We start from the raw sequence: 25,258 nt of genomic DNA on the forward strand, positions 1-25,258 counted from the left end.
CAGAAAATGATTTCAGTGACTGTTTCCTCCCATCTCCCAAGGATTGTACACTGCTGGTGTCATTCTAGGTGCATAGGAGAGAAGTTAATTCATTGTATATAAAGGGTGTCTTTGGGCATCAGAGCTTAATTCTCTGTTAGAACTGGTAGAAAAGGGCTACTCTAAACTATCATCCTACATATTTTTTTTCTTTTTAGCTCTTATCAACATCTGATGAATTATTTCTTTGTTGTCTCCCTACCCCACCCCTCAGTAGAATATAAGCGCATGGATTTTGATTTCAGTCTCTGCTTATCCTCAGTGTCTAGAACTGATATATAACAGACACTCAAAAAGTATTATTTGAATAAACTTCACAGGATAGACTCATGTTGTAACTCTTCATATAAAAACTTTCGATTGTAAAAAGAATTCATGTTAAAACTTCTCCATATTGAAAAAATGTATATTATAGATTACTCAAGAGAAATGATGAGACATAAAATGTTAAATAGAATTGGGGAAGCTGATAATTTTATCCAGATAATAATAATAAGAGGCTTTAATTATCCAAACACAAAGTAACCAGCTGCTCAATCAGGTTGGTAGATGGGAGTACGGGTAGGGGGCTGGATGTTAATAAATTGAGGACTGCTTTCTAAATCCCACAAGGAGGGGAACTTTCATCCTAAACAGGATCAGAAATGGACCCTAGAGATTGCTGTGGGTGAGGCACTAGGCAAAAATTAATAACATAATTAAATTCCACATCCTCATGGGACAGGGGAAAACCAAGAAACCCATCCCATACAATCTAGATTTTTTAAAAGGGAAATGTGATAAATATAGGCCCTATTTAGGAGACAATTGAAAGGAAGAACTTTAAAAAGTCAATAATCCATAAAAAAGCCTATGTACTTCCTCATTGCTGTTTGCTTTCCATGAAAAGCATATACCAAGGAACGAAAATAAGCATTAGAAGTAGGAGCTAAAAAGAGAACTTCTAGAGCCGTATAAATCATCAGAGAAAAAAGAGGGCATTTCCCCCAAATTGGTAAGGGAGTATAAAAGAAACCAATCAATTATAAATGAGGAGAATAATAACTACAACAAAAATGCTTTGAAGAACACCTTGCAAGTTCTCTGAAACCAATAAAAGGAGATTATTTTAACATATCAAAGGGACGAAGTCACTCAAAAAATAAGTGGGATCCTTTGATCTTGGTGGGATAAAGGATTTGCTCAAGAATGGAAAGGAGCATATTGTACAGGCTGAATTATTTGCTGCAAATTAACATACTGAAAGAATTATATAGAGACTCCCTTTATTAGGCTATACACAAAGATAGGCAAGTTAGAATTATTTTACTGTAACAGTGATCATGTATTCAGAATACTTTGCAAAGCTGAACAAAATCAATGTGGGTAAACCATCAGGACTGAGAAATAGAGAACCTGCTCACACAAAGAGGTGACTTGTATATACAAATGTGTAGCTGTTGCCCATTCTCATAAAAAGGTTCAGAAGAGACCTGGGAAAAGATAACCCCAAATGTTACTTTTGCTTAAATATTCAATGATTTTTAGCCTCAATTATAGTCTCCATGACTTTGCCTGACTTAAAGTAACTTAATGAAATGGCTATTTGACTGGATCTGGTAAGAATTATATGTAACCCTGTTCTTTCTATTGTTTCTTCTCTCTCTTGGCATTAACTACCACTGATGAATTTCTTGGCCAGTTACACTTAAAGTTACAGGTTTAAAACAAACTGAAAGCCGTTCACATAATAAACATTCAATAAGTGTTACCTTCTTTAAAATTAAGTTTTTTCAGTAAATAAAAACATAAAAATCAAAAAATTGAAATAAAATAAGTCACAGGCTGTTTGCCCTCCCCCCTTTATTTTCTTTCTTTTTTATACTGTGCTTCCCTGGGAATTCCATCAGCCATCTCCTGCTCCATCAGAAACAGTCCTCTGACCAAAGTTACTACTAACAAGGGGACCCAAAACATGGCCCTCATATATTCTTTTTTTTTTTTTTTTTTTTTGCGTTACTCGGGACTCTCACTGTTGTGGCCTCTCCCATTGTGGAGCACAGGCTCCGGACGTGCAGGCTCAGCTGCCATGGCTCACAGCCCCAGCCGCTCTGCGGTATGTGGGATCCTCCCGGACTGGGGCACGAACCCGTGTCCCCTGCATTGGCAGGCGGACTCTCAACCACTGCACCACCAGGGAAGCCTCCATATATTCTTAAAACTATTTATGCTTAAGAGCTCCTATGGCTCTAATTCCTCCTGAGAGGATCTCAGAATAACAACCTATCAGGGAGAATATTCGGGTCTTCTGTTTTCAAAGATTTTTTTAACAGATTCATTTTCTCTTGGCTAGAGCACTCTCTCCAATGTTACTATTACCTGTGCTTTCCAAGGTTAGAAATGGTTTCAAAGAGGACTCTGGACCCAGTCCTGTGCTTCTGCCAAGAATTTTGGTTTCCATGGTCCAAGATCTCTCCCCTCTGTCACATGTCCTTATAACATACACACTTTCTATTAAAACCTCGAACCAGGACTAATACTTCCCACCTCAGAGAGATAATTAGAAATGAGCTGCAGAAAATTACTTTACTAATCTCCTTCAGTTCGCTTCTACACTATGCCTCTGCTCTAAACAGTGACCATGACCAAGACCCCCATCGTCTCCGGAGTCTCAGTTCAGCGCCTCCCCTCTGAGCTCCCACAGCTACCTGGCACATCCCCTAACATGGCTTCTGTCACATCGTATTAAAATTGACCATTCAGTGTTTCATGACCTCCACTAGACTAAGTTCTGTGAGGGCAGAACTTACAATTTCTATATTATCCCTCACTGGACAAGACAAGAACAACTGCCCCTAGAACAATGCTTGGCATAGAGTAGACACTCAATAATCATTTGTGAAATGAATGGAAGCTCTGATTCTCAGAATCCTCCCTCTACTTCTATGAGCATCTCTGACGATTCTACTTTGAACTGGGCGATTGCCATTACCTATTAGCAGGGTTTATTATTAACATTCCTTTATGTTTTGGTTCCTTTCTGGGCTCTGTGTTCTCTCTGCTAATATTTGCATGTATAAATATTTAAACTCCTCTCAGGTTAAATTCTTTTCTCCATTCTCATATTTCTTCCTTTCCCCCTGCTAATTATAGTAAGATCATCAAACCTAGATAGTACTACTTCAAATATGACCCATTGACACCTCATACACATTGCCAGGGATTGTTTTAATAGCCATAAATCCTAACAAGCAAAAAGAATATTACAACAAGATACTTTTGATATTCCACTCGTTTACATTCCAGTTTTTCTAATTCTAAGTAGAAAGTTCCTTTCCTATTAATTTTTCTATCACTATGTCACATTCACTTACAGAACACTATGTCAGTAGGTCTCCAATCTGAGTGTGCATTAAAGTCACCTTGAGGGCTTGTACAACAAAATTGTCAGGCCTTACCCCTAGAGCATTTGATTCAGTAGGTCTGGGGTGAGGGCTGGGAATGTACATTTTTAACAAGTTCCTAAGGAATGCTGATGCTTTTGCCCAAGGACCACAATTTAGAATCATTGTACTGTGTCATTAAGTGACAAACTCAAAAACAATATAAGAAAAAGTAATTAATAAGTAATCCAAAATCTATGTACAAATGGAATTACTCTCTATGATTGGTTATGACCAAAGGAGTAACATCATTCCAGGATGTCAATTCAATGTGGCACTACAGCTCAAATGATCAGTCAGTTGTTGAATATCATTCAAAAGAAATATAATTTTTCTTTCCAATAAAACTTTGTGTATCTTTGGTTACTGAAATTTGAGAAAGTTACAATGGTCCTGGAAAAAGTGTCAGGAAAGGGCAGCTAGGCTGATTGAAAACAAGAGTTCCACCAGATAGAAGGCTGCCTTATAAGGCCAAATGAAAGAAAGGGGGAGAATATTTCAATTCAGAATGGTAAAAGCTAGGAAGTGGGACAATAATAACCTCTAATATCAAGAGCAGTACAGATAGGTTGATCACTCAATTCTGAAATCTGGAATGCAGAAGGTCCTGTGAAACTTGAGCTTGGGAAATTTTATGAAAAAGTACTACTTCATTCAATGGGTATAATCTGTGGTACCCACAACCCCTGAGAATGATGTGAGTAAGGAAAATAAAGGTAATCAAAATGTATTTTGTCAAGTAGATGAATGATAAAACCATAAATTTTAGTTTTTCATAGCTCACAGAAGGGAGGACCACTTAACCCCCTATCACATGTCCTCTGGTGCTGTCTTTGGAAAAAGAATATAGTAAAAACTCCTTGAGGTTTGTCTTATAATGCAGTTCTAATCCTTAAGGCCAAATGAGCAGTCTAGGACCACTTCATGTGGTCCACTTCACCTTGAAATATGGCCTGTGATTCAAGCTCAGGACCAGTAACTAAAATATTAAAGTGAGTGAATAATAATCCCATTTATTCACTCACACATGCTGCAGCTTTGAGAAAGCCCTCCCTGGGCATGATCACTGCATAGGTTTTAGGACATATCTGTCATCCAGGGCTAAGGCACAGACAGATAAAACATGGAATAAGACACAGAAAGTAAAAAGAATGAGAGAGACAGACTATGGTTTAAGGCAAGGTTTACAAAACAAACGCTCACAGAGTGAGGCAGGTGAAGAAAGGAGTATCACAGACAGTAAGGCAATAGAAAGAAGTAGGGGCTGTATGGTTACTGAGTCACAGCCCATTACTGCAACATGGGAATGCAAGATGGATCACATCTCATACATTTTTTTTTTTTTGTGGTACGCGGGCCTCTCACTGTTGTGGCCTCTCCCATTGTGGAACACAGGCTCCAGACGCGCAGGCTCAGCGGCCATGGCTCACGGGCCCAGCCACTCAGCGGCATGTGGCATCTTCCCGGACCGGGACACGAACCCGTGTCCCCTGCATCGGCAGGTGGACTCTCAACCACTGCGCCACCAGGGAAGCCCTCATACATTTTTAATAATCTAGAAATCTGAGTTTTTAATGAGAATTTATCCAGTGTTTAAAAAAATAAATCTCTATGGGCCAAGCAAAACACATCTGTAAATCAGATATGGGCAACAGACATATCCCTTGGCTAACATGGTCAAGTCCCATCGAGAAATCTCCCAAACCCCTTCTCAGAACTGTGTCATGTGATCACTGTGAGGTGCAAAGGAAGCTGGGAAGTGTGGTTTTTTAGCAGGGTACATTGTTGCCATGGATAAAATCTGGATTCCACTACTAAAAAATAAAGGAGGCCACATATCCTAAGGAGGAAATATGCCCCATGCTTTGGAACACTACGTCTAAGAGAATTCCACAGACATTCAACTCTCCTTTCTCCCAGCTCTTGAATGATCCTTGGAGGTCTCTAGAGCAATCCATTAGCCGGAGTATAAAATGACTTGTACTGTTTTATTATAGAACTACATTAAACTAAAGGACTGCAATTATTGTGCCAAATGTGACCATTTTCAATACAGTACAGGTGTGTAAAGCAGAGAAATGAGAAAGAAAAGCTATGCTAAAAATTTCAGGCACATAAGTTAAAACTTGAATCCCTGCTTTTGCTGGGGTTTTCATGATATGACAGATGTACTTCTCTGTCATTGCCCCAGTTTCAAGGCAAGCAAATGTCTGAGAAGTCATTAGATTTAAATTACTTTGGGAAATATCTTTGCAGTCAAAACCTGTATGGACCAAGTACATATTTCTCATTTTCATGTCAATGACTATCTTATTTGAAGAGCCTATTGTGCTAATTTTAAAACCCAGAAAAAAAAAGGCAGTGATCTATTAGTAATGATGCAATGGCCTTGGGTGAAGATTGATTAAACCCTCAGGACTGCCTTACTTTTTTCTGATTTTAGATTTTCTGCCTTCATCTTAAACAACATAATCGCAATGCATCTAATTGAGACACTAGGAAGAATACCAATTTCAGGTTTTCTGTAGTCTCAAGAGATCTTGGATTCACTTTTGGTTTAACCTAGAGTTCATTTTATTCAAATTATATGATGATCAAATGTGTACTTAACCTTATATTCCAATATTCCATTCACTGAGAAGAAAGAGAAATCATTTGCTTCCATTTTTATTTTTCACTCCTTTCTAGATTTTTTTGTTTACTTTTTAATTTTGTGGGGCTTTTTTTTTTTTTGGTACCTATGATGAAGTCTCACATCTCTGTTTATCAAGATTTTCTAGCACTAATGATGTCTGAGGAGTTTGTCAATAGCAACACAAATCCACATTTGAACATTAAATCCTTAGTGCTGAAATTGTTTACTCTGGGCCATGGTGACCAACTCTTCCTGTGCCTTCATCTATTTTTGTCAAAGAGGGCTGCCATCTTTTGTAGAGCCAATATTTGTGTTTCAATCTAGCCAAGTCTCTTTGGAGTTCATCCTTCATTAGCCTTCCAGTAAGAAATGTCAAGGCCCTGCCTTTTCCTGCAGCTTTTGGGAATGGCTTTGCCTCATCTCCATATTCCAAAGCAGGAATCAGATGGGAATTATTTTTTCCTTGTCAATCAAGAAGTCTCACTTACATTGCATTTGCCTTCAGCAACACAAGCTAAATCTTGTGAATCAATCCTTTCTTCAGACTTTTAAGCCCACAGTTCAAGATATAAAATACCCCTCCATTTTGCACAGGCATTGCTTTGGGCTGGATATATGAGAAATACAGCTGCTGTGGCTTATCCAATATTTTGTAAAAATCTTCTCATGCCACCAGTAGTTCAGAGGTAGGCTGGCGTAGTAGCCAGCAGGAGGTCAGGGTCTTCTGGAAAGCAAACTCTGCAATGGAGACTGCATGCAGGATGTTTACTGAGGTGTGCTCTTGGGATTAACACCTAGGGGGTAAGGAAAGTCAGCAGGATTAGGTAAAAGGAAGAAGTTGGGCTGTGATACGGTCACAACAGACCTCAGACAATCATATGGGAAGCTCTGAAGCTGGCCCCTCAGAGGTTTTCTGTATTGGGTTAAGGAAGCAGGGCTTTATACCCTCTCATCAACCAATCATTGGATGCAGGCTACCCATCAGGAAAGGACTATTATGTGGGGTGGGGTGGGGTGTCTGTCTTCAGCTGAGGACAATTCCCAAAGAGGTCTGACAGGTGAGGGACACCTGCTATCAAGAACCTCAGCAGTGGGGATCAAAGACTTCAGTCCTGGGGTGGGGGTGGGGGTTAGGCTGTTATAGCACAATGCCCACCACAGTTGTCAGTGGCCCAGACTCCTTTTTCCTTTCTGATCTGCCATTCTCAGCATGTGGCTTTCAAGCTCATGATTGCTTCATGGTCTCAAGACAGCTATTCCACACCCAGCCTTATTTCTGTACTCTGGGCAGGAGCAAGAAGGAAGCAACAAGGAGGAAAATGTAGCATCTATATCAGAAAAGCAACTATTTCCCAAGAATGTCCAACAATCTTCTATTATGTCTCATTGGCTAAGGTTGTCATATGACTATTCTAGCTGCAAAAAATGATGAAAAATGCGTTTTAGTCAGACACATTACTGCCTTGACCAAAATCAGAGATCAGGGTTTTTTTAAGGAAAAGAAGAGAATGGATATTGGCATTAGCAACTAGCAGTTCTCCCAAACTACCTGATTTTCAAGAAAAGTTTACTCCCATTGGCAAGGAGTCAATGACTCTCTATAAGCCTCAAGGATTTTTTCATATTTTGTTGTAAGAAGTCACTTCTCTATCTTAACTGTGTACTAGTTACACTACTACCTCCTTCTATAATCACTGGAGGTTAGATGTCATTTTCTAACAGTCATGTTTATCTCAAAATACGAATTCTTAAGCTTCTTTCTGAATGACCTATCACTTTTCTGTTTTGCCCTTTCTCTCTCTTACACACGCATATACACAGGCACACACAGTTTCACTATTCCTGTGTTGTTGAGAGAAATGATAACAAACAATAATCCTTAGTTTCTTGTCAGTGCTGTATCAAACTAAGGTACATCTAGAGATAAGAGAGAAGAAAGACCTTGTCAAAAGGAACACACAGAGAACAGAGGTATAACAAGTCCAAGATGGGGAAACCTGACAAAATAGAATTGACCAGGACTAGGGTTGCCAGATTTAACAAATCAAAACAGAGGATACCCAGTTAAATTTGAATTTCAGATAAACAGTGAATTATTTTTAGTATAAACAATGCACTAAATGTTTGTGTCCCCCTGAAATGTATATGTTAAATCCTAATAACCAATGTAATGGTATTTAGAGGTGGGGCCTTTAGAGGTGATTAAGTCATGAGGGTAGAGCTCTCCTCATGAATGGGGTTAGTGTCCTTATAAAAGGGACCCCAGAGAGCTCCCTTGCCCCTTCTGCCAAATGAGGTTACAGTGAGAAGATGTTCATCTCTGAACCAGGAAGTGGGCCCTTACTAGTCACTGATTCTGCCAGTGTCTTGATCTTGGACTTTGCTGTCTCCAGAATTGTAAGAAATAAGTGTCTGTTGTTTAAGCCACCTAGTCTATGATATTCTGTTATAGCAGCACAAAGACAATATCCCAAATATGTGTGGGACATACTAAAAATTTATTTGCTGTTTATCTGAAGTTTAAATTTAATTGGGGATCCTGTATTTTATCTGGCCACCCTAACTAGGAGGAGTAGTGTCACTGTCACATGGTTAGATTCTGTCATTGTGCCCATTTCCATAGCTACTGACTTCGCTCCTCCCTTGGAACTTCCGCACAAACCTCTAACCTGAGAACCACTGTCCAATATTTCTGGAGACTTATTAATTAATGCAGCTAAAGTTGAAGCTCTATTTTGCAACAAATAACATTTTTAATATTTTCTGGAGAACAGATTCCCTAGGGTACATGGATATTTTTCAAGTGGGTCTCTGAATCCACTGAAATTATATGGAAAATTTTGTGTATAGGCTTATATGCATTTTTCTGGGGAGGAGGCCCATAGCTTTCATCCCACTCTAAAAGGAATTATAGACTCAAAGTAGTTCATCCCAAGCAGAGGGCACTGAGAAAACACCAGGCAGCCTGTTAATCTTTCCTGGTTATTCTATTTGGGGACAGAAGTAGATATATCAGTCGTGGAACAAATGCTTTAGAACTTTTCTTTTTAAGGAAATTTGGGGCAAATAGAAATTTCCATTTCTTTACCAGTCCAAAATCGATTACAGAGTTAGACATTAGTCAGAAAGGTTTTTCAGCAAAGCCTCTTAATCTCAGAAATCACCCACATGGGTTTCTCAGCACCTCTGTGGGAGAGGTTTCTCTCTTTTAACTGTCCAGCTATTCCAAAGGATAGAGTAGCTATTAGGGGCCACCACAATTCCTCCTTGACCCTTAGTCTTTGGAGGGGCAAATTAAGGGGTTTGTTTATGGTCAAGGCCTGTAGATATGACTTTGTCATTACTTCTTTCTCTTCAGTGTCTTGTCCATTCAGGGTGCTTGACAGTGAAGACCTCCTATTATAATTCTTTGCTTCTCATTTGGGCTTCTGTTTTCTTATAGGAAATGCTACAAAGTAGCAAGCATACAAACAGCCTTGGGGTCTAATGTGAAAAAGCAGAATACCCCATGCTTTGTGCTCCCTTTAGTTCCCTGGGTAATGGCATGGTCTAACCCTTGAAGCTTTATGCTCTCCTAACAACAGTTTTCTGAATTCACGTGCTCATAAATTACATACTACCTGCACTATGGCAAATTGTCAGGAAAGCCCCCAGACCCATCTGCAGGATTCTCCAAGCATCCCTGGCACAACACCATTAACTACATCCCAGAGTGGATTATGTCCAATATACTATGAACATCTTGAAGGAACCCTATCTTATTTGATTCTCCCCCCCCACCCCCTACCCGGCCCCAGGTCTAGCTTAGTGTCATAAATAGAGTAGGGAGCCATAAAATGCTTGTTGACTTATTGAATGAAGGATGGATAGATGCATAAATTAATGAATGAGTGAAAGCTGTATTAGACCACAAGGAACAGGCTTCAGATAGCCTGGGGAGGGGCTAATATCAATCTCCTTCTTCTGAATGCAGGTTTCTCCCCTGAGGACTCAATGCAGAATTACTCCATTCCTCTCCAGCATCTGGAAAGAAGGAAGCATATTTAAAATTTGTATTCTAATCCTGAGGGATTTTGTTACCTTTTATTTTGAATATTCGGGTGAATTGATTTGGGAAAGAAAAAGAGAAGACAGATTCCAAGATCCTAGATCCACCTGAAAACATAGCCCGTCAGAGTAACTAACCAGGGATCAGAAAACACTTTTAGGAGGAAATACTTTCTAACACCTCCCAGATGAATAGGATTAATTAAGTAAATGGGTTAATGGGTGTTGGGGCAGAAGGAGAAATCTGTGTTCTGATAGAGAAACCCTATGTAGGTGTGTAGTCCAAGGGTGAGAGCCTCCTTGGCACATTTGAGACAGAACAGACGGTGTTTATAAGCCAAATTAAGAAGTTCCACACTTAGACATGGGCAAATTCCTTAAGCACCCCTACTCTACCCTTATCCCCCTGCTCCCAGCCTCGACCCATGACCTGTGCGGGGGGGCCTGTGCTTTGGAGAGCCTTCTTCAAAATTTTCTAAGTCCCTCTCTAGTGTTTTGAACCAGTTGGGTATGACAGTGCCATTTGGGTGGCGTGCCCAGAGCCCAGACCTGCACAGACTCTCTGTTTCTCTCCTTCAGAGCACTCTTAATCTTCTACCCCATTTGTGGGGTTGACCAGATGCCCCAGGACTCATACTATGGGATTGTCCTGGGGCCCAAGAGCCAAGTGATGGTTCCAGAATGTCAGTCTGGCAAGCATATTTCTCTTGCTAGGAAGTACAGTATTTCTTGTGTGAGATCATGTGAGCTTGGGTCACCAGAATGGTGCCGACAAACTGATTTTGGGTGACTCAAATATTTGCCCAGGGTCTGCACACCCTATGGGTGGCTTTGTTAAGGAATTTGGACTTAATTCCAAGAGAAAGAGGAAAGATCAAACTACATCACCCCAAAGGTCATTTTGTCTAAAGCTTTTTCAATTAAAATTTTTTTATTGTAGTAAAATATATATAACACAAAATTTACCATTTTAAAGTGTACAGTTTAGTGGTATTGACATTCTTGTGCAACCATCAAATCTCTCATTTGATATAGTAAGAAGCTAAAACTGACTTGTCCACGGTCACAAGTGGTCACTGGAAGAGCTCTGCATTGTGCAGTCAGTGTTTCCCACTTTTTCAATTCATTCATTTTACGGCTAAGGAAACTGAGTTCAGAAATACAAAGTGATCTTCACCAAGTCAGGAGTAGGACTAGTGAGATCTCCAGACCTCCTAGGCCTGCTCTGCTTCCTCCACCTCACTACTTCAGGCTGCCCTAACTCCCTCACCATTTTCCTTCCCTAGTTCTTTCCACCAGAAATTCCAAGCCTCCTTGCACCAAAAATGTGAGTTTCTCACAGCCAATTATCACCTAAAATGATTTTCTAAATTGGTACTCGGGGGGCGTCAGATCCATTGGCTGCAATATGTCTTCACACCAGACTTCAATAGTTTGTCAGTTATGGATTAAAGAAACTACTTGCCACGGTTTCCCATCACTGCTAAAGTTCTTCATGCATTGTTTTTGGCTGTAAATCAAGTTTAAGGAATTGGGAGAGTAATTTAGATCATCTCCAATGCATTACAGACATTGAAATTAGTTTGCTTAAATATACGGTCATTTAAGAGTGTCTGGCACATAGTAGGTGCTCAGTAAATATTTGTTGAAAAAGTGAATGCAGGTATTTTTCATTGACTTTTTCCCCCACTTAAAAAATTAAGGTATAATTTATATGCAGTAAAATTCACCCTTTTAGTGTACAGTTCCGAGAGATTTGACAAGCATTTAGAGTCATGTAACCACCGCAACAACCAAGATATAGAACAGGTCTGTCATCCTCCAAATTCCCCCATGCCCTTTTGTAGTCAAGCCCTTCCCCTGGCCACAGTACCCCCAACATCCACCCCATCTGCTTTCTGCCCTTCCAGGTTTGCCTGTGCAAGAATGTCATAAACGGAATCATACAGAATGTAGACTTTTGATTGTGGCTTGTTTCACTTAGCATAATGCTTTTTGAGGTTCTTCTATGTTGATTCATATATCAGTAGCTCATTCCTGTGTACCACTGTATATTGTACCACAGTTTGCTTATCCATTTCCCAGCTGAAAGGTATTTGGGCTCTTCCAGATTTCATTATGCATTGAATTTTAATTTCAGTTTTTATTTGTTTAAACACCCATCAGCATCTGCGGCTATAGAAAGAAGACATGTTCAAACCTTTAGCTCATATTAGTTTACATGTTTGTATGATCTGTGTTGGAACTGGCAAAGACATTAGAGTTAAGACGAAGTGCAAGTAGAACTTCCTGATAGCAAAGCAAGAGGCAAAATGCAAAGCATAATCATAGATACTGAGAGCTGTTTGACTCTAATCCTGGATCTGCTTTGAAATCTAGGTGAGCGTTTGTCCTTTTCCTGACCAACTTGCATCTTATGAATGTGAATATCCTTCCCTCACAGTGAGGGAAACACCATATTATGAGACCTGTCCCACTTTCCCAACTCTCTTTGCAGCTATGACAAGTCACAGGACTTCAGGTCCACCAATCAAACGTCATGCAGGATACTTTGGTTTGTAAAAGAACAAAGGGGATCTGTTTTCTGGAAAGGGTGGCAGTGAAGGTGTTTGGCATCTGGGGGCAGTAAGGTGGCAGCCTGGCACCAGTGCTCCACATGGCCAATGCTATCTATTGTGTCTGTGATCAGTAGCAGCATTGGTTGAAGAGGCCATTTGTTGCAAGTAAGAACACTATTTCAGTAGAAAGGGCCAGTAACTGAGCCCCTGTTAACTGCTTTCTCTTCTGCAAAATGGATAAAAATTTGTGACCTTTTTGTGAGTAACTGTTGAGGGTGTTTCACTGTAATTGCATACAGTATTCTCTTTTTGAAGATCCACCTAAAAAAATTTCACTTAACTTTTATGAATTGCTGGGCTTCCCCTACAATGCATTTTTATCTTACAGACATCATGAGTCATGTAATTGATTTGATGGTGTTTCCTTTATTTTATAGGCTGTTATATCAGAGCCAAATGTGTGGCAGTCAGCAGTCACAGAGACCTTAAGACATGTATTTTGTATTCCAAATTACTCATACTTTTATCTTCTTTTTAAACTTTTTAAAAATCCTTACTCCTGGTTTCCTCACTTTTAAAAGTTTATATTGTAAAGAAAAAATGGAACATTACCTAACTTCCCAGAATACTCCAGTTATATGTCATATTTATACAGGCACACTTTGCAGATATTGCATTTTTCACAAATTGAAGGTTTGTGAAAACCCTGCATCAAAACAAATCTATTCGTGCCATTTTTCCATCAGCATTTGCTCACTTTGTGTCTCTGTGTCACATTTTGGTAATTTGCACAATCTTTCAAACATTTTCATTATTATTACATTTGTTATGGTGATCTGTGATTAGTGACCTTTGATGTTACTACTATGACTTGCTGAAGGCTCAGATGATGGCTAGCATTTTTAGCAATAAAGAACTTTTAAATTAAGACATGTACATTGTTTTTTGAGACATAATGCTATTGAACACTTTAGACTACAGTATATATAGTTACGTAAACATAGCTTTTACATGCACTGGGAAACCAAAATATTTGTGTGACTCACTTTATTGCATTATTCGTTTTATTGATGTGGTCTAGAACCAAATCCACAACATCTCTGTGGTCTGCCTCTCTCTCTCTTTCTCTCTCTCTCTCTCTCTCTCTCTCTATATATATATATATATAATATATGTATGTTATATATATATAATTACTCTATATGTAATTGGTTAGAAAATTCAAACTGTACAAAAAGGTACAAAACAAAAGTAAAAGCTTCTCACTTCTACTAAAGTCCATTTCCCAAAGATAACCACGTTTCCTTCAAGGAAAAAAAAAGTGTACCTGTGAGCATTTATTTATTTATTTATTTATTATTTCCGTGAAGCTTTTTAAAAATATATTTATTTAGCTGTGCCGGGTCTCAGTTGCGGCACCCAGGATCTTTGTTGCCCTGTGCTGGATCTTTGTTGTGGAATGCAGGATCTTTGGTCGCAGCATGTGAACACTTAGTTGCGGCATGTGGGATCTAGTTCCCTGACCAGGGATCGAACCCAGGGCCCCTGCATTGGTAGAGCAGAGTCTTAGCCACTGGACCACCAGGGAAGTCCCTGTGAGCATTTATTTTAAATTACATTTATTTAAATTTACACAGAAGAGATCATACTGTACATAATTTTCTGTACCCTTTTTTTTCACCTAATATATCTGGGAGATCTTTTGGTATCAGCATATATAGAGGGAGCGCTTCTTTTTAAATGCCTCCATAATAGTCTATCTTGTTAATGTATCAAAATTTACTTAACTGGTCCCCTGAATGATGGACACTGGTTTTCTCCAGGCTTTCACTATTACAAAAAAGTTTACAGTGAATGTTCCTAAACAAATATCTGGGTAAAATTTTGCAAGTAAATTCCTAGGAGTGAAATTGAGAAACCAGTTGGTACAAAACTTGTAAAATTTGATAGATGTTGCTAAATTGTCCTCCAGGAAAATGGCACCAATTAACATGCCTATATATTGTATCAGCATTACCATTTCCATGTATTCCCAACATCACTGGATATCATGAATCTTTAAAATCTTTACCAAAAGGGAAAAATGGTGCCTCATTCTTGTTTTAATTTCCATTTATTTAATTATAATTTTCAGAATTTAAAAAATCTTTGGATGAATATATTTCTGGAACCCATTTTAAAGCCTTTTTGAATTAACGTGGACTATAAAAACTTATATGTATTTCATTTGTTAAGAACATTTAAAAAGCACTGTCCCGCCTCTAAATCAGTAGTGCGCTGCCGTCTTGACTACATATTTGAAACACCTGGGGTGCTTTTTAAAAATACCTTTACCTGGGCCTCATCCCAGAACAATTAAGTCAGAATCTCTGGGTGTGGGGCCCAGCTTTGACATTTTTAAAAAGCTCCCCAGGTGATTCACAAGTGCAACCAAGTTTGAGAAACACTGCTCTAAATGTATTATGATACACCCTACCAATAGTATGTTTAAAATGTTTAAGACTCAAGTCCTGGATGGTATCAGATGAATGTATAAAAGCAAAACATTTTCCAAGCTGTAATTTTTTTTTTCAAACAAGGGTCTGATATTCATAATGGTGAAGTGACAGCCGCCTTGCTCAGCTTCCATTCCACTGTATACCAATCTGTCTGGCCAGCATTTCAGTAAGAAATGACAAACTCACACTTTACAAATTAATAATTGATGTGACCAAGTCACAGAGAATCACTAGCAGGACGGTGATTAATATCATTATGATCAAAGGTGTAAGAACCGCTTCCTGTTGAGCTATGACTGTAATTGGCTCATCCTCCATGGAGAAAAAGAAAAGATTATCATAAAGAAAGAAAGCCACTGCCACCCCATGTGAAGGAGGCCCTTTAAAGTTTGCCTGTCACCCTTCAACTTCCCTGGTTCCTGTGACAAGTGTGTCACAAGCTCTCTTTTCATTCGCTGGAGCTAAACCAGGATGGATTTTTCTGCCGACTCAGCAAATACCTAATCGGAGAAAAACTAGTTGGGAAATGATCCAGTTTACTGAGTCAACTTGAATTTTCTATGACATCAGGAAAAGATCAGGAGAAGTAACAAGAATAGCTTTATTACAAGATTTCTAAATGTATTTGCATTTTAAAATGCAAAATAAGGTAATGTGAGTGGGAAAAATTTTTTAATTCTCATAATTCAATTGCTTTTGATTTCTTGACTCATACTAATATCTGTTTTCTCTCATTCTCCAAAGGAGCTAGATTACATTTTCAAACAAAATTGTAAATAGGCAAGAATTAGCACATAGAAATCTTTTAAAAATACTTTGAAGGATTAAAAACTAAGAAGTCACCACTAAATAATAACTCTAAAATCGTAATTTTTGAAAGAAAATATTTGGAACTTTAGCTTCTCTCTTTAATTGAATTTATTGTGTTATGATTTATGTACAGTAAACTGCACATATTTAAAGTGTATAATTCAATGACTTTGTAACAGATACACTCCTGAAACCACCACAATAATGATAAAGAACTTCTCCCACACTTCCAAAAGTTTCCTTATGCACCTTTGCAGTCCCTGGCCTGCAGGTCGCTTCTGATCTGCTTTCTGTCTCTATAGATCAGTATGCGTTTTCTTTTCGTATGAATGAAATCATACAGTGTGTACTGCTTTTGTGTGGCTTCTTTTTACTCAGCATAATGTCTGTGAAACATATCCGTTGTGTGTGTATCAGTCACTCATTCCCCTTTATTGCAGAGTGCTACTCCACTGGTAGATGTGCTCCAGTTTCTTTCCCATTTACCTGATGGGCTTTGCAGTTGTTTCCAGTCTTGGGCTACTGTGGGTAATGCTTTTGTGAACGCTCTGGGACTAACGTTCGTGTGGAGATCAAATAATATACTTGTTAATGTTAGTGTATATATCAAGCTCTAATGCATGTATATAGTTCTGTTGATTTTGGGGCGGCACTTTATAAGACTCTAATACTATGATTTCCATGGAATATGAGATGGCTTTTTACTCTCTCAGATTTCACTGTCCCCAAACAAAACATCTTTCAGGTTATACACACATAGCTCTGCTGGGTGCCATTTATATCATGATCACCATCTGCTCAACTGCATGTGGCAACGAACATCTTTAACCAGTTCTCTTTCAATGAGGCCAGAATATTTCCCCTTGCCTGTCCATGCCCCGATATTAATTATGATGGGTCCATCTTTCCAGAAGTCACTCCCATCACTATTCTGTTTAGGAATATTCAGGTGGCACCTCTTTGCCACTTCTCCACCTGGCCCATAAAACTCCCTGTGGATGGGTCTCCACACCTAGGTAGCCAGCACATTTCTCAGAGCTCCCAGCCATGATCTGGCCATATTTGTCCAGCCTCTCTGCCATCTTAACATGCCATCATCATGTCTCATGGGTGCTTTTCCTCACCCTGCTCTTTCCCTAACTAACTTTCTTCAAACTCTCTTCTGGTCCTTTCTTCAGTACCTGACTGTGTGGAGTTAGTCCTTGACTGAATTCCTAAAGTCCTGTTTTACTGTGCTGTACATCCAAACACTTGCTCTTCAGTCATTTCCATTATATATGTATAATCTCCTGAATTATATTTCAATCTCCCTAAGGTCAGGGATTGTATCATTTATTTTATATAAACATAAAATGACAAATTCATAAAATATATTGGTGCCCATGTGTTCCCTCAAACCCTTAATACTGTATAATTGTCACAATTGTCACAGACCAAACTATCTTTGACTTCACTGTGAGCATGCAAATAATTTACTTCACTTAATGTGATATCTCTTTATTGCTCAGTGCTTAGGTAAACTGAACCAAAACTTAGCCGCAAGCCAAACTTTGACTCCCAATTTTGAATTATTGGAGCTCATCCTTGGATGAAAGAATAAGATGATTTTTACCAGAGTTTTGCAGAACCAAAGACCAGTGATGGTAAATCTTTGGAGATCTTGATGGGCCTGGATCCAGCACAGGTGCATCCCATATTCAGGGAGAAGCCAGCAAGGGAAAGGAGGGAGATGCTGATATCAACAATTCTTTTTAGCAGAGTATATCAGACTGAGCAGGCTATTTTTAAAAGCCCTTTACTTTGTGCCTGATTTATAGGCAGACACTAAAAATATTAATAAGTAAAACTGGTACTGATCCATGAACATGATGAACTTTCAATTTCTGGAGCCACAAGGTGACAGACTGCCGTGAAGACGCTTGCATCCTCATAATATCCTGGAGGGATCCAACTTTAAAGAACAAAACATTGGTATTTAAAATCCCAGTTTGGCATTTAACTGTGTTAAATCATTCTGTTACTTTGGCATCACTTAAATAGCCTTAAAAAAAGGAATTAAAAAATAGATTGTACTGCACATCACAGAAGATTTAATATAGATGCTTTAAGCCTAAGGGAAATTATGTCCTATGCAATCGTTTCCCTGGTGTTGGCTTTCTTCTGGGTCCCCTAATCTCATCTTACATAGCTATATTGATACAGGTCAAAGGTTGATTTAAAAATGACTGTATTATCATGGCAAAGTCAAGAAAAATAATGTCTGAAAGTAGTGTATCAATGGGGGAAATTTAATCAAGGAAAACAAGAGCTGGCAAACAGAGTTGTTCCCAAACTGATTTACCAGCTTACTCTTGCCAGGAAAACCAGGTGCAGTCCTTAACCACATGACTTGGGCATACCATTATAATAATTAAAATTAGAATTGTTGAAGCATGGTATAACTACTTTGGAACAAGTTTGGCAGTATTTAATAAAGCTAAAGATACACATACTTTAATGACCCAGCAATCCATCCCTAGGTATATACCCCACAGAAACACATGACATTTGCACCAAAAACATATGAGAATGTTCACAGCAAGCAGCATTCCTTATAATAGCCTTGTGGAAACAACCCAATGTCCATTAACAGGAAAATGGATAAACAACCTGTGGTATAGTCTCACAATGGAATACCACACAACAATGGTGTCTTAGGCACATTTCAGTATGCTTGTTACATTTTAAAATGTTTTAAAAGAAATAAAAATGAGAATAATATGTTTTAGGTTTCTTGACAAGATTATTTTTGTCCTGCACATTGTCAAGGGAATTCAACAATAAACCAATTGTTGTATTTATATGTGTGTGTATTTTTTAAACTGAAACATTACCCACTTTTAAAATTCTCACTGAAAATTTCTATTTACTCCTGTTCTCTAAGCAAAGTGATTACATTTTCCAAACAAAAGTTAATAGGCCAGGATTAAAACATAAACATCTTTAAAAAAATGAAAACTAGCCCTGTCCTTGATCCAAAGGGAACGAAATAAAAGTAGTGTTTGGAAGCCATCACTGGAGCTTTCCAAGGATTTACATTTCTAGACTATTCAACAGGGACCAACCTGTGAGACCATGAGCTCTTGTGTGTGCCCTTTTTTAGTTAATCATTTATCTCAAATCACCTACTCCACTACTATCTATCTGACCTTCCTCTCATGGGCACCAAGCATGAAGAGTATGTGGGTCATTGATCCAATTATGGGCCTGGGAAAGGGACACTCTGAGTCGCAGGCCCAGCAGAGCTATCACCTCACTGAGCATCCATGGGCTATACTGATTCCATGTTTCCCTTTTCTCTCCATTAAGTTGAGGTCATAACCTTATTCTGCTTTGCTGTTTCAGTATATGGAATCATTATCTCAAGGCCAAAATAATTAATTTCAATTTAAAATGTCTTCTTTTATGGGTAGATTTTAACACATTCATGAGAGAGTGTTTTATTTTTCAGCTTTTGTGTTTTTGGCATTTTCAAGGATTTTTATTCTTGTATTCATCCAGAGAAACTGACTTCACTAGATCTCTCCTTTTTCCTTATGGGTAGATTTCAACACTATGATGAAATAGTTTTGTTTGGTTTCAGCTGTTTTTTTTGGCATTTTCAAAGACTTTCATTCTTTTATTCATTATCAGTGTGATTTCACGAGCTCTCCTCTTTTCTTCCTGCAGCCCCTGGAATTTTGAATTACATTTGGTGGGTGAGAGAGAAAGAGAGTATATACCTGAGCAAGAAGAAAGGAGACAGAACAAGCACAGCTGACAGTTTTATAGGTCGATGTAATTTCATCTTGAAAGCCTTGGCATGAGACATTATGAAACCAGAAAAAGATGTCACATTACAACTTAAAATGATATTTTTGACTCTTTGTACACTTTTTTCAATGCTATTTATTTATGCATCAGATAGAGACACTTCTCCACTTCTTTTAAGATGAAAGTATTAATGTCAAGCTGGGAGAGATCCAAGGAAAATAAAACTTAATTATGCAGAATGGATTCATAGAAATTACAAGAAACCCTAATATTTTAATACAGAGAGTCAAGATATTTGATCTATAGAAAAATCTCATGGATCCAAAACAAACAGGCTTAGATTTTTCTATCTATAACCATTTTTGCATTAGGGACACCTTTGAGAGTCTAAAGAAAGTTATGAATGGTACCTCACCGCTATTTGTACATAGGCAAAAAATTACATACACTATCAGGGGATTCACAGACATGCTAAAGCCCGTCCACCTATTGCAACCCTTAAGCTAAAGATCTGAAGCTCCAGAGTAATGCCCAAGGTACTTCCAGCGGATAAGATGCAGACACCGGGAGGCATCCCCTTTCCTTCCTGGCAGTTGGGACAGGTGTTTCATTAAAGCAGCTGTAAGAAGATAGAGGAGTCACCATTTTTTCCTGCTGTGTTTTCTAGCTGTGTTGATCTGGGCTCTTCTCATTGAAAGGAACAGTCTTACTCATTATTACTCAAGGTGAATTCATTGTGAAAATGCCTGAGGAAAGTAGTAAAACAGAATCTCAACCCTCTTGCCGGCCTCATTCAGGGAAAACTGAACAGCCAAACCTCAGGTGACATGGTAATGAGGACTCATGGGCTGTAGAGGTCATTTAGGCCCCAGAAGTCTCCAAAACTGGCTTCCTGTATCTTTTACCTCAGTTTTTGCACCTGCTTGTGTGTTTCTGCTTCTCTCTCCACCTCCATTTTGCCCTGTGAGTCCACTGGTATCATCAGCTCACTGACTCTGAACTACAGTCCAGCTCTCCAAATGTTATTGCTTCAGGTGATCACTGGCCCTGTAGTGGGAGTCTCTTAGGATCAGATTCTCTCCTCTGAGCTAATTGGCTTTGACCACCTTTGACTTAGAAAAAGTGTCTCAGAGGGGCTGGGAATGGTCAGCCTTCTGAAGTTTGTCCTGCCCACCATTTTCCCCAAGGATCTCATGACACGATATAAAAATAACACAAAGTATGAGATTAGATCACTCCCTAACACCATACACAAAAATAAGCTCTAAGTGGATTAAAGATCTAAATGTAAGGCCAGAAACTATCAAACTCTTAGAGGAAAACATAGGCAGAGCACTCTATGACATAAATCACAGCAAGATCCTTTTTGACTCACCTCCTAGAGAAATGGAAATAAAAACAAAAATAAACAAATGGGACCTAATGAAACTTCAAAGCTTTTGCACAGCAAAGGAAACCATAAACAAGACCAAAAGACAACCCTCAGAATGGGAGAAAATATTTGCAAATGAAACAACTGACAAAAAATTAATCTCCAAAATTTTTAAGCAGCTCATTCAGCTCAATAACAAGAAAACAAACAACCCAATCCAAAAATGGGCAGAAGATCTAAATAGACATTTCTCCAGAGAAGATATACAGACTGCCAACAAACACATGAAAGAATGCTCAACATCATTAATCATTAGAGAAATGCAAATCAAAACTACAATGAAATATCATCTCACACCAGTCAGAATGGCCATCATCAAAAAATCTAGAAACAATAAATGCTGGAGAGGGTGTGGAGAAAAAGGAACCCTCTTGCACTGTTCGTGGGAATGTAAATTGATACAGCCACTGTGGAGAACATTATGGAGGTTCCTTAAAAAACTACAAATAGAACTACCATATGACCCAGCAATCCCACTACTGGGCATATACCCTGAGAAAACCATAATTCAAAAAGAGGCATGTACCAAAATGTTCATTGCAGCTCTATTTACAATAGCCCGGAGATGGAAACAACCTAAGTGTCCATCACTGGATGAATGGATAAAGAAGATGTGGCACATATATACAATGGAATATTACTCAGCCATAAAAAGAAACGAAACTGAGCTATTTGTAATGAGGTGGATAGACCTAGAGTCTTTCATACAGGGTGAAGTACATCAGAAAGAGAAAGACAAATACCGTATGCTAACACATATATATGGAATTTAAGAAAAAAATGTCATGAAGAACCTAGGGGTAAGACAGGAATAAAGACACAGACCTACTAGAGAATGGACTTGAGGATATGGGGAGGGGGAAGGGTAAGCTGTGACAAAGTGAGAGAGTGGCATGGACATATATACACTACCATATGTAAGGTAGATAGCTAGTGGGAAGCAGCCGCATAGCACAGGGAGATCAGCTCGGTGCTTTGTGACCGCCTGGAGGGGCGGGATAGGGAGGGTGGGAGGGTGGGAGGGAGGGAGGCGCAAGAGGTAAGAGATATGGGAACATATGTATATGTATAACTGATTCACTTTGTTATAAAGCAGAAACTAACACACCATTGTAAAGCAATTATACTCCAATAAAGATGTAAAAAAAATTAAAAAAAATAACTCAAAGTATATAACTCCAAGTATACTGTGAAGTTAGGACAATATAAAAATCAAATTTTGCACCATGGGCTACTATATGCCAGCAATGAGTCAGTGCGTAAGTTTGAGATTAGAATTTTTATATGGATAGAACATTCTGACTATGATGTCTGTGGACATTAGTGCTACACAGAATAGACTTTTGCTGAGAAGAACAATGTAAGCAAGCTTTACCAAAAGTTTTTAAAACCTTACTCTTGTGATTATAACACATCATACAGGTTCATCAGTGGTAACAAATGTATCACTCTGGTAATGAGAGGCTATGCATGTATAGATGCAGGCGGTATATGGGAAATCTCTGTGCCTTTCTCTCTATTTTTCTGTGAACCTAAAACTGCTCTTGAAAAAATAAATTCTTTATAAAAAACAAATAAAGCAAAAAAACACCCTTATTCTAATAAAATATTCACATTGGTTATTTTTCCCCAATAGAGCACCTATTCACAACCAATAATATATCACCACTGTTTTCCTTAAAATTAAATGTTGTCAGTTGAATTATACTTAGTGAGGCAAAATAATATTAAGAGTAACTACAGGGAAGTTCAGTTCGAATTTTTCCAAGTAATTTATTTGCAACAATTTTTATGAAGTTCTTTAGGAATGGGAAAATTGTGCCTTAAATGTCCATGAGAGATGAGAGGGTTTGATTTTTGCTCCTAGTAATTTTGGCCAGCATTTCCCAGAATGTGTGCTGGAATAAAAGTTTTATGAGATTCTTAGAGGAGAAAAGAGTTCAACAAATTGAGAAATAATCCGTACTCTAGTCCTCATCCTGAAGATTTATAACACCCGCCAGCATATTAAAGACACTTGGAAGCCCTGAGTTAAAGAAGCCTGTTTAACTACATTTAATGCAGCATTTCCCAGTTCCCAAATGTATTTGATCATTTGACCTTCCTCTCATTTTTTTTTTAACTGTGTATTAACTGCCCACAGAAATAGTGTTGTGGAAGAAATTTTGAGAAGTACTCATTTAGGTTAAAATGCATGTAACCCATCATTGGAAAATTGCTATCATTAGTGAATAAAATTTCTAATTTGAAGTAGTATATACAGAATGTACTCACTTTCTATTAAATGTGCGTTTAAAAACTTTGAAGATACAGAAAAACATCCAGCTGCTGTTATCTCTGGGTAGTGGGTTAAAGCGGCTTTTCTTTACTTTCTCCTCTCCCTTTTTCTTTTCTGTCTTTTTAAAAGTCTTTGACATAAACATTTGTTGCTTTTGTAATAAGAAAAAATATGTCTAAAAGGAAAATGCCTACTGAATTTTGGGAGAGAATAACATCTAAAGTGTTTGGGTAGAGGTGGAAGTGAGTTTGGGAGAGATAAGAGGGTAAAATGTTTCTCTGCCTTTCCCATCCTCAAAACTGTTCAGCCTGTACCTTGGCAAATGAGGCATAAGTGGAAAAATGATGAGACAGTAAAAGTTGTTGATATTTCCGAGTTTTGCCTCTGTTACACTGAAAGTGCCAACTAAAAATTGTCATTTGCCATCTGCCTCTACAAGGATTAGGTCACTTGCCACTGCAGTCGTGATCTTCTACACCCCCTGAAAGGAGTTCACGGGGAAGATCGGGAATGGGGCACTCTGTGCTCTGGAAAAAACTGACAGAACAGGGCTTCAGAGAGTTAGACATTTTTAGGAAAAGATTTTATGGGTCCAATTTCTTGCATCTTCTCATATCGGGAAAAACACTGAAATCATTAACAGAGACATCTGCTCCCCATGACCAGCAGCAAACTTCTGCCAAATGTATGCTTGATTGCATGTATCTCCCTTCACCAAAATCACACATATACTGACCTCCCCACTATCTCTTCAGAGCAGTTCCTCAGAGCTATTTGAAATGCTGTCTTCTGGGCCATAGTCCTCATTTTTCCCCCAATAAAACTTAACTCACAACTCTCACATTGTGCATTTTTTATCAGTTGCCTGTTTTGGTGATCAACAAAGGGACGCAGAGCAGACTTCTCTCCTTCACCTGGACACTACAAGGAACCAGAGCCTTGGTACCAGCAGAGGCCTCTTGTGCCCATCCACCTCCTCGGAGAATCCAGACAAGTTTGGATGAATCTCTTCCGGTTCTCAGATTTCTCACATTGGTTGATGATCCTGAGTTTTATCTGGCGGTATATATCGGGTACCTGGTCCCGCAGTTGAAAGATACTGGGGAGCGGGGTGGTACCCCACCCCGTTGAAAGCTACTGGAGGGGGCAGCTGAAAGATACTGGGAAAGTACCCATTTAGTTGAAGGATACTGTGGGGGTGCTCGTTGGAAGACACTTCAGTTTGCTCAGCTGAATAACAATGAGTGGTCTGGACTGAGTGATTGGGTGAGAGGATGATCTGATGTCTTTCCTCAATTCAGCTGACTTAATAGAACTTGTTGGGATAAAAGTAAAGATATTACATGAGAGCTTTGCTCCAAAGAAGAGGGACAAGATTCCTCCCGGTTGGTTATGGCTTTCGTAGGAGACTGAGAAATTTCCCGGAATGGTGGAGGCAGAGTCCTCATACTATACAGTGGTTCCATAGACCCACTCATTAATTAAAAGACTTGCTCATCTCGGGATGATGTATAAGAATTGGCCATTCAGGGGCTTCCCTGGTGGCACAGTGGTTAAGAATCCACCTGCCAATGAAGGGGACACAGGTTCAAGCCCTGGTCTGTGAAGATCTCACATGCCGTGGAGCAACTGAGCCCGGGCACCACAACTACTGAGCCTGCACTCCAGAGCCCGCGAGCCACAACTCCTGAAGCCCGGGTGCCTAGAGCCCGTGCTCTGCAACAAGAGAAGCCACTGCAATGAGAAG

General features: G+C 38.9%; 1 non-coding gene across 1 annotated transcript; it reads right to left on the reverse strand.

Moving 5' to 3' along the window:
* Positions 1–14,216: 14,216 nt before the first annotated feature.
* On the reverse strand, positions 14,217–14,289 carry TRNAG-ACC (transfer RNA glycine (anticodon ACC)). Its single transcript has one exon. It is a non-coding gene; the product is annotated as a tRNA-Gly (tRNA).
* Positions 14,290–25,258: the final 10,969 nt, after the last annotated feature.

The sequence above is a fragment of the Lagenorhynchus albirostris genome, chromosome 5 (genome assembly GCF_949774975.1).
Source record: "Lagenorhynchus albirostris chromosome 5, mLagAlb1.1, whole genome shotgun sequence".
Classification (NCBI taxonomy): Eukaryota; Metazoa; Chordata; class Mammalia; order Artiodactyla; family Delphinidae; genus Lagenorhynchus; species Lagenorhynchus albirostris.